Source organism: Euphorbia lathyris, chromosome 7, assembly GCF_963576675.1.
Source record: "Euphorbia lathyris chromosome 7, ddEupLath1.1, whole genome shotgun sequence".
NCBI classification, from domain to species: domain Eukaryota; kingdom Viridiplantae; phylum Streptophyta; class Magnoliopsida; order Malpighiales; family Euphorbiaceae; genus Euphorbia; species Euphorbia lathyris.
Window position 1 is genome coordinate 49,465,724 of NC_088916.1, and position 8,142 is coordinate 49,473,865.

Genomic DNA, 8,142 nt, shown 5'->3' on the forward strand with positions numbered 1-8,142 from the left:
TACCAAATTAATATTTTAATTTCCAACCATTAATTTTTACTCTCAATGTTCGTTTCCCTCCAAAAATTTGGTCCAATTTTTACTTCCCACTCAATCACTTATCACTTACTTTCCCGTTTCCCGCTCATCCACTTTCACTTTTTCACTGTCCGCTCTTTCTCCCTATCTCACTTTACTGGTAACTGTTGGTCCCTTATAACGTAACAAGTTAGTTCCAGGGGGGGATAGGAACTATTTAAAATTTTAGTACGTTAAGGCTGACTTCTTTTTCTTTGAAAAAGGATTACACAGCGCGCTGAGTAAATTAAGACACTAGCTTAGTCAACTGGTGACTAAGTCAGGTTCTTTCCTCGAGTCAGGAGATAGCACTTGAGTCTATTCCTGAACTCAGATACTCAATACACACAACTCAGCGTGACCTCTTTACTTGGTCAGTTTTGTTTAAGCAAGCAATATATATATTAAAGAGTTTAAGGTTAGAAAGATGTTACTCAGCAGATTTATCCAGGTTCGGCCTCTAAGCCTACGTCCTGTCCCCGGAACACGTTCCGAGCTTTCGAATTCTCTACTGAGCTCTTTAACGGTAGAGCATCAAACCTTTTACAACTTAGAAGCTGAGTATAACAAGAGTACATTCCTCTATACCTCTACTCACTCCTAATCTCTCGCTGAGTACTGTAACCGAGTACTCAGCCTCTCATTTCTAATCTCTAGAAATGATAAAGATTTGTCCTAAACAACAATTGCTAAGACACCTTAGATGATTGAATAATCACTCTAGACTTTTACACGAAAGATATAGAATTTGGTGTAAGTATTTGCTTTGCTTTTTCTCACAAAACTTTGAGTAGAATTTTGGTCAGCGTAATGGCTTGATGAAAGTTCTGTGTTTATGAAGCATTTGAAAGGCCCTATTTATAGAGACGTCTGAGGCATCAGTCATTTCGAATTTCGAAATAACCGTTGGAGGGAAACGGGTTCCTGTCGTTGTCACTCAGTCCTGCTCAGTGCTCTTGGCCAATCAGATTCAAGTATCTTCTGTCTTCGGTCAGTGCTGAGCAGCTTTTAGTCAGTCCGACAGAATGTCTCTCCATTTATGGTAAGGTCAATTAGACAGCTTTCTGTGTCTTCTGAACTTTACCCAAAGTAGAAATACTTTGTCTAGAAGTTGTTCATGCTCAGCTGCTGTCTTGTACTCTTTGTCGATACAACTCAGTTGTTCAACGAAGGTCTTCTCGATCCTTCTCTTGCTGAGCTACGTTTTGCACACAACGGCAGCGTTTTGCACACGCGGGCCGAATGATCTTGATCTGTTTGACTTGGACTTTGACTTCCGTATTGGGCTTTAAGCCTTTTAGTCTTTATGTCTTATAAACAATTTAACTCAACATTGAACAAACACATTAGTGTAATAAATCAAAGCATTTAAACTTAGTGTGTTTAGAATATATTTAATTTTACTTAAATAATTTTGTCAAATCAAAATCATGTGGAAAGGTGTTTCAACAGTAACCCTAATGTTTCCCCCTTTCTCACTGTTCTGCTCTTTCTCCCTTTCTCAGTTTCACTCTCATCGGTCCTTCTCTCAGTCAAGATCTCAATTTCACTCTCACAGCGGTAACCCCTTTCTCTTGTGTTTTCCCTTTCTCTCATTGTCTGTGTTTCCGCACTGTAACCCTCTTCCTGTCGAATCCATTAGGAACTTCTAGGTTTCTCATCAGGTTCAACGGATTAGAGAATGAAGCTCATTTCTTGCTTACTGAAAAATCCACTATTATCAACAAGGACAAAGACAAAAGAAGCTCATTTCTTACTCACGGCTCGCTGGTATCCAGGTCTTCATCTCCCCCTTCTCTCTATTTATATGTTGCATTTCTTTTACTTGACTTAGTAATTTAGGTTTGAATTCAAGAAACTTTAATTGGGAATCAATGCAAATTTATTGATGTTTTCTGTAAGGAGTACATTTATTTGTTTATTTTAGTTAATTATTGATTTCTGTTGTGCTCAAGTGTTAATTCAATTGGGATGGGTATGCTGATGTTCCCCTTTGATCATTTTGTGTTCCACTTGTGAGAGATAAGAAGGTTAGAGTGGTGGAAGGTTATTATATATCTGCCCCTGATATACTCGGGATAATGGAAACCATCCAGTTGTCAATAAGGTGAGTTTAGCTTGGGGATGAAACTTTATTCATGACTTCTACATTTCCAGTTGCGGAATTAGTCTTGTGATTTGCATTTAATATGTTTATATACCTGCAGTCTCTTCCTGATATAGCCTGGGGAAAAAGAACCCGAGTGATATTGGATGTTGGATGTGGCGTGGCTAGTTTTGGAGGTTACCTTTTCGAACGAGATGTCATTGCAATTTCTTGCACCAAAGGATGAGCATGAGGCCCAAGTCCAATTTGCACTAGAACGTGGAATTCCTGCAATGTTGAATTGGAGTTCCCAGCACATTGACTTTGTCAATTCAGACATTGCTGCATCAACCAGAAAATAGAAAAGAAAAAGCTGCATTAGGAAACATATCTTATGTATTCATGCTTCTTGAGAGAGGAATATAATGAAGAATTAGTCTACCTTTCCAAATTCCACATCTTCTTCAAGCTTTTAGCAGACCAAACAAAATAACCACCAGGTCGCAAGACACGATTGAGTTCTAACAAAAGCTTACCACCTGCAGAATAATTCAAAATGTATCTCTGAATTTAAATGAAACATAATTTCAAAAGGATAACCGGCTATATGTATCACCTTCAATATTCCAAGGAACCCTACTATAAACATTTACTGATGAATCTTAATTTGTCTCGGTGTATGCATTAATAGTTTTATATTTCATATGAACCCAGTCAGCAACACTTCTGAGGAAACAGTTCTTTCATCCTCTTCCAAATTTGTTTTGATTGCTTGGGTTGATCCCTACTAGAAAGTTGATAGTCTTTTGTTGACTTTGCACCTTATTTATGCTTTCTGCAAAGTTTAAAATTCGGAACCTGTAGAGTTTGGAATTTAATGGAATGATAAACTCTTTTGTTTTATTACTTCACAATTTCATGACACTCACTTGTTAATTATTGGCTCACACACAACTCTCATTCCTCACTTTCTCTAATCTCACGAGCACACACTCACATATACTATTATATATGTTTCTTTGATTTTTATCTCTGCCAAAAATTACAACTCTCCCATCACCTAATGTTGGCTATTTATAGTAGTCTAAAATACATATGAACCACTTATCTATGTCGGTTTAATGTAACAATATAAACCACAATTTTTGATTTTTTTTATAGAAGAAACCTCTCACTTCTTCTAGACAGTTCTTTATTAAATGTTTTCAAGAATTTGGTCCACAACCAAAGTCGGTGGTGGACTTTCAATACTCTCCCTCAACACCGACTTTTAGTAGCTCGTACCTGCTTGTCATTCCAAGTTGCCTTCTGAACTGTTCAAATTTTACACCATTCAGTCCTTTCGTAAATATGTCGGCAATTTGATCATCAGTCTTCACATACTGCATCTTGATATCTCCACGTAAGACCTTCTCTCGTATAAAGTGATAATGCACCTCCACACGTTTGGTTCTTGCGTGGAACATTGGATTTTCAGTCAAGTGAATCGCTGACTGGTTGTCGCAGTATAACCGTACCGAGTAATCTACTGGCTGATGAAGATCTTTCAAAAGTTGCATAAGCCAGGTGATGTAGATTAAAATCGACTGGAGGTTTTAATCGTAAACCAACAAAGATTACAAACTTCTCAAGCTTAACTTGAAGGTTGAATAAACCCAAAAGGAATGAATCCTTGCTCCAATGGAGGCTTCAAAATATAATATTCATCAAAAGTTACTCAACATTACAAAAGATGGAGAATATATACTCCTTCTAAATAAAAGATAAAGACTAAAAGGCCACCCCTAGGGTTACCAACAACTAAGGAGCCCTAGGGGTAAAATAGGAAATGCATAAAGATAGATATTAGGGTAAATAAGTTCAATGGCAAAGGTAAATAGTAGAGTGGCAAAATAGTAATAAAGAAGGTGGCAGATCTTGTCCTCAACAAGAAGAACTTGGGGAGGAAGTATTCTCCAGGTCCGATACGCCCCGCGTGGCCTACCTCACGCCCCGCGTGGATGTGTCCCTGAACTTGATGTTGCTGGCTCGAACTCAAGACGCGAGGCGCCCGATAGATTACGCCCTGCGTCAAGATTACGCCCCGCGTCGTGCGACCTACGCCCCGCGTACTCAGCCTCCTGATCTGAACTCTCATCCGAGGTTGGCTCCATGTCCCACGTCTCGCCATACACGCCCCGCGTGTATGACCTCCTGGATGGTTCCCACGACTTCGAGTCCTTCACGCCTCACGTCCCAGCGGACACGCCCCGCGTGCTCTGTTCTTCGCCCTTTCCTTCCTCCTTCTCGGTTAGCTTTCTACGGGTCCCATCCTTCAACTCCGGTTCAATCTTTAGGGACCGGATGCCCTCATCATTCTCTCCTTCTTTAGAGGAGTTGGGCCCCAACTCAATGTTAGTACGAAGGTGACTCTTCCCCAAGGTTGATGTTCCGCTCTCCCCACTAGCAATGCTTGTCTCTTGGGTCGGCTCACCCACACCTAACAACCCGACGGGCTGCTCAACATAGGTCCCCTCTAGCGGCGTCGGTTCTCGGCTAGGGTATGCAATCAATGCCGCTTTCTTTTCTTCCTTAGTCGGACCCATCAACGGTATGAGAATATACTTGACCCCCTCTTTGTAGACGGTGTACGTGTTGTCCCGTCCCGCATGTGAGGCGTCACGGTCGAATTGCCAAGGCCTCCCAAGAAGCAAGTGATACACATCCATATCAGCCACATCACACATAACCTCATCATGGTAGGCCCCGATAGAGATAGGAACCTTGCACCGGTGAGTGACATTAAGCTTCTCCCCCTCTTTGATCCAGCCCACTCGGTATGGCTTCGGGTGTGGTTCGGGTATTAAGCCAAATTTGCTCAAGGCGGCTTTACTAAGGATGTTCTCTTGGCTTCCACTATCGACGATCATCTCACATTTCAATCTGTGGACTAGACCTCTAGTTCTAAACAATTGGTGCCTCGGATCATGCTCTTGTTCAACCGACATCAATACCCTCTTCACTACATGGACCTTCCGCTCATCCTCGGATGATCCACTATCAACGGGTTCACAATATAACTCATGATTACCTCCATAATCACCATCATCACATCGCTCAACCATATTAGCGCTCCTCCTCCTTGGAAACTCATTCGAACGATGACCCGGTTCATTGCATCGGAAACATTTAAACGGAGCCGGTTTTGTGTACGGGTTGTTGCCCTTAGGAAGGGTGGCTGTCCTAAAGGGTCGCACATCTCCGCTAGGTGATTTTCCCCCACTCAAGATCTTGGTTCCACTAGAACTAGCACCACATTTATCCTTGCCCACCTCTTTGGACTCTTCCCCCTCTTCACAAACTTCCTCAATTCTCGGCCTCCGGTATCCGTCACGTGCCCTAACATTCAATTGAGACTCGGCCTTCAAAGCTAGGTTCCTTGGATCTTGAATCCGGATTACCATTTGTGTCCCAATTCTGTCTTGAATATTATACCGTAGCCCCTCTAGATACCTTGAAGTCTTTTGGCTTTCGGTTTCCGACAAGTTAGCCCTTGTCGAAAGCCTTAAGAACTCCGAAGTATACTCGTGCACGCTCCTCGGTCCTTGCGAGCAATTCCGATAGGAGCTGTAAATATACTGCTCGTAGTCGGGTGGTAAAAACCGCTCCCTCATCATCGATTTCATCCTCCTCCAAGACCTAATCGGTTCCCTTCCTCCTCTTCTCCGCTCTTCCTTCACATTATCCCACCATACCGAGGCTCCCCCTTTTAACCTATATGCCACTAACCGAAGTCTCCTATCTTCCGGTATCCCCGCATAGTCGAAGAACCTCTCCACCTCAAGCAACCAATCAAGGAACCCCTCAATGTCAAGTTCCCCTCCAAATGAAGGTAGATCAACCTTGAGTTTGAAAGCATCATCCCTATCATAGTGTCCTCCATAACCCACTCTCCCATTCATTTCGGCTCTATATCCGCCCCTATCAACATCATGACCCCCATACGGATCATTCATTCCATAATTTTCCCTTCCATGACCACCTACATCATCATCATTCAAAATATCCAAATTCCCGGCACGCACATGCACGGGACCAACAACATCATGCATATTCATATTATCCGCATGCCTAACATTCCCAATACCGACATCATGCTTAATACCCATGTTTCTAGCAATCCTATTCAAGTCAAAATCATCAAATAGGTCGCCGTCACTATCACTATCGGCATTTCTAATGACCATGTCGTTAGGATGCCTTACCTCATGAACCCGAGGGTCCATTCGTTTTGGTGCTTGGGTTCTCATAGGAGGTGGCGTAGGGTGTCTATCCGGTGGTGGCCGGGTTGCATCTTCATTTCGCCGGTGAGGGTCTCCGGCGGGTTGAGTGTGGGTATTTCGAAACTCAAGAGCAAGTCTCTCCATGGCAAGGAGTATGTCTCTTCTACCCGCTTCTTGCTTCTCTTCAAGCTCTATCATCTTATCATTCATTGCCTTCATATTTGCTTCCATTGCCTCAAACCTTTGGTCATTGGCTCCCATGGCTTCGGTGGTGATACGTGGTTGAACCATTTCCGAGAAGAAGTCTCCGGTCAAGGAAAACGACAGTAATAAAGAAGGTGGCAGATCTTGTCCTCAACAAGAAGAACTTGGGGAGGAAGTATTCTCCAGGTCCGATACGCCCCGCGTGGCCTACCTCACGCCCCGCGTGGATGTGTCCCTGAACTTGATGTTGCTGGCTCGAACTCAAGACGCGAGGCGCCCGATAGATTACGCCCCGCGTCGTGCGACCTACGCCCCGCGTACTCGGCCTCCTGATCTGAACTCTCATACGAGGTTGGCTCCATGTCCCGCGTCTCGCCATACACGCCCCGCGTGTATGACCTCTTGGATGGTTCCCACGACTTCGAGTCCTTCACGCCTCGCGTCCCAGCAGACACGCCCCGCGTGCTCTGTTCTTTGCCCTTTCCTTCCTCCTTCTCGGTTAGCTTTCTACGGGTCCCATCCTTCAACTCCGGTTCAATCTTTAGGGACCGGATGCCCTCATCACCAGGTACATTCTTGAGCTGCTGTTGCTGCTGCCCTGTACTCTGCTTCAGTACTCGATAATGACACCGTAGGTTGTCTGTTGCTGCACCATGATATAGGTCCCGATCCAAGACTAAACACATAACCTGTAGTTGAACGCCTTGTGTCGTGATCTCCAGCATAATCGGCATCACAATATCCGCGCACCTCACTCTTTCCTCCTTTCTTGTATAAAATACCATAGTCCATCGTACCTCGAACATATCGAAGAATTCTCCGAATAGCTTCTAAATGAGGCTTCTTCGGATTCTGCATAAATCGGCTTACCATACTTACTGCATATGATATATCTGGCCTCGTCAGAGTGAGATAAATCAGGCTTCCAACTAGTTGTCTGTACATGGTAGCATCTTCCAAGTCCTTTCCTTCAGCGGAACATAGTTTTGTGTGTACCTCTACTGGAGTTGTAATAGGCTTGCATTCGAGCATCCCAAACTTCTCCAAAAGATCCTTTGCATACTTATGCTGACACAAGAAAAGTCCTTCCTTCATGCGTTCAACTTCAAGACCAAGGAAATGATTTAACTCTCCCAATGATTTCATTTGAAATCGTACTGATAAGTTGGCTCTGACTTGATTGATCTCAGCAGCATCATCACATGTAATGATCAGATCATCAACATAAACTAATACTATAGCCAAATTCTCACCTTGGACTTTCACGAACAAACTCGAATCAGCTGGTGCCATCATGTAGCCACTTTGAATCAGGAACTCCGCTATTTTCCCATACCATGCTCTTGGTGCTTGCTTCAATCCATACAACGCTTTCTTCAGCTTGCATACATAGTTTGGTTGAGCCTTGCTCTCGAACCCCTGAGGTTGATCCATGTAAATTTCTCGATCCAATTCTCCATGTAAGAAAGCATTCTTCACATCCATCTGCCAAAGCTTCCAATCTTTACTAGCTGCAAGTGCTAGTAGAACTCG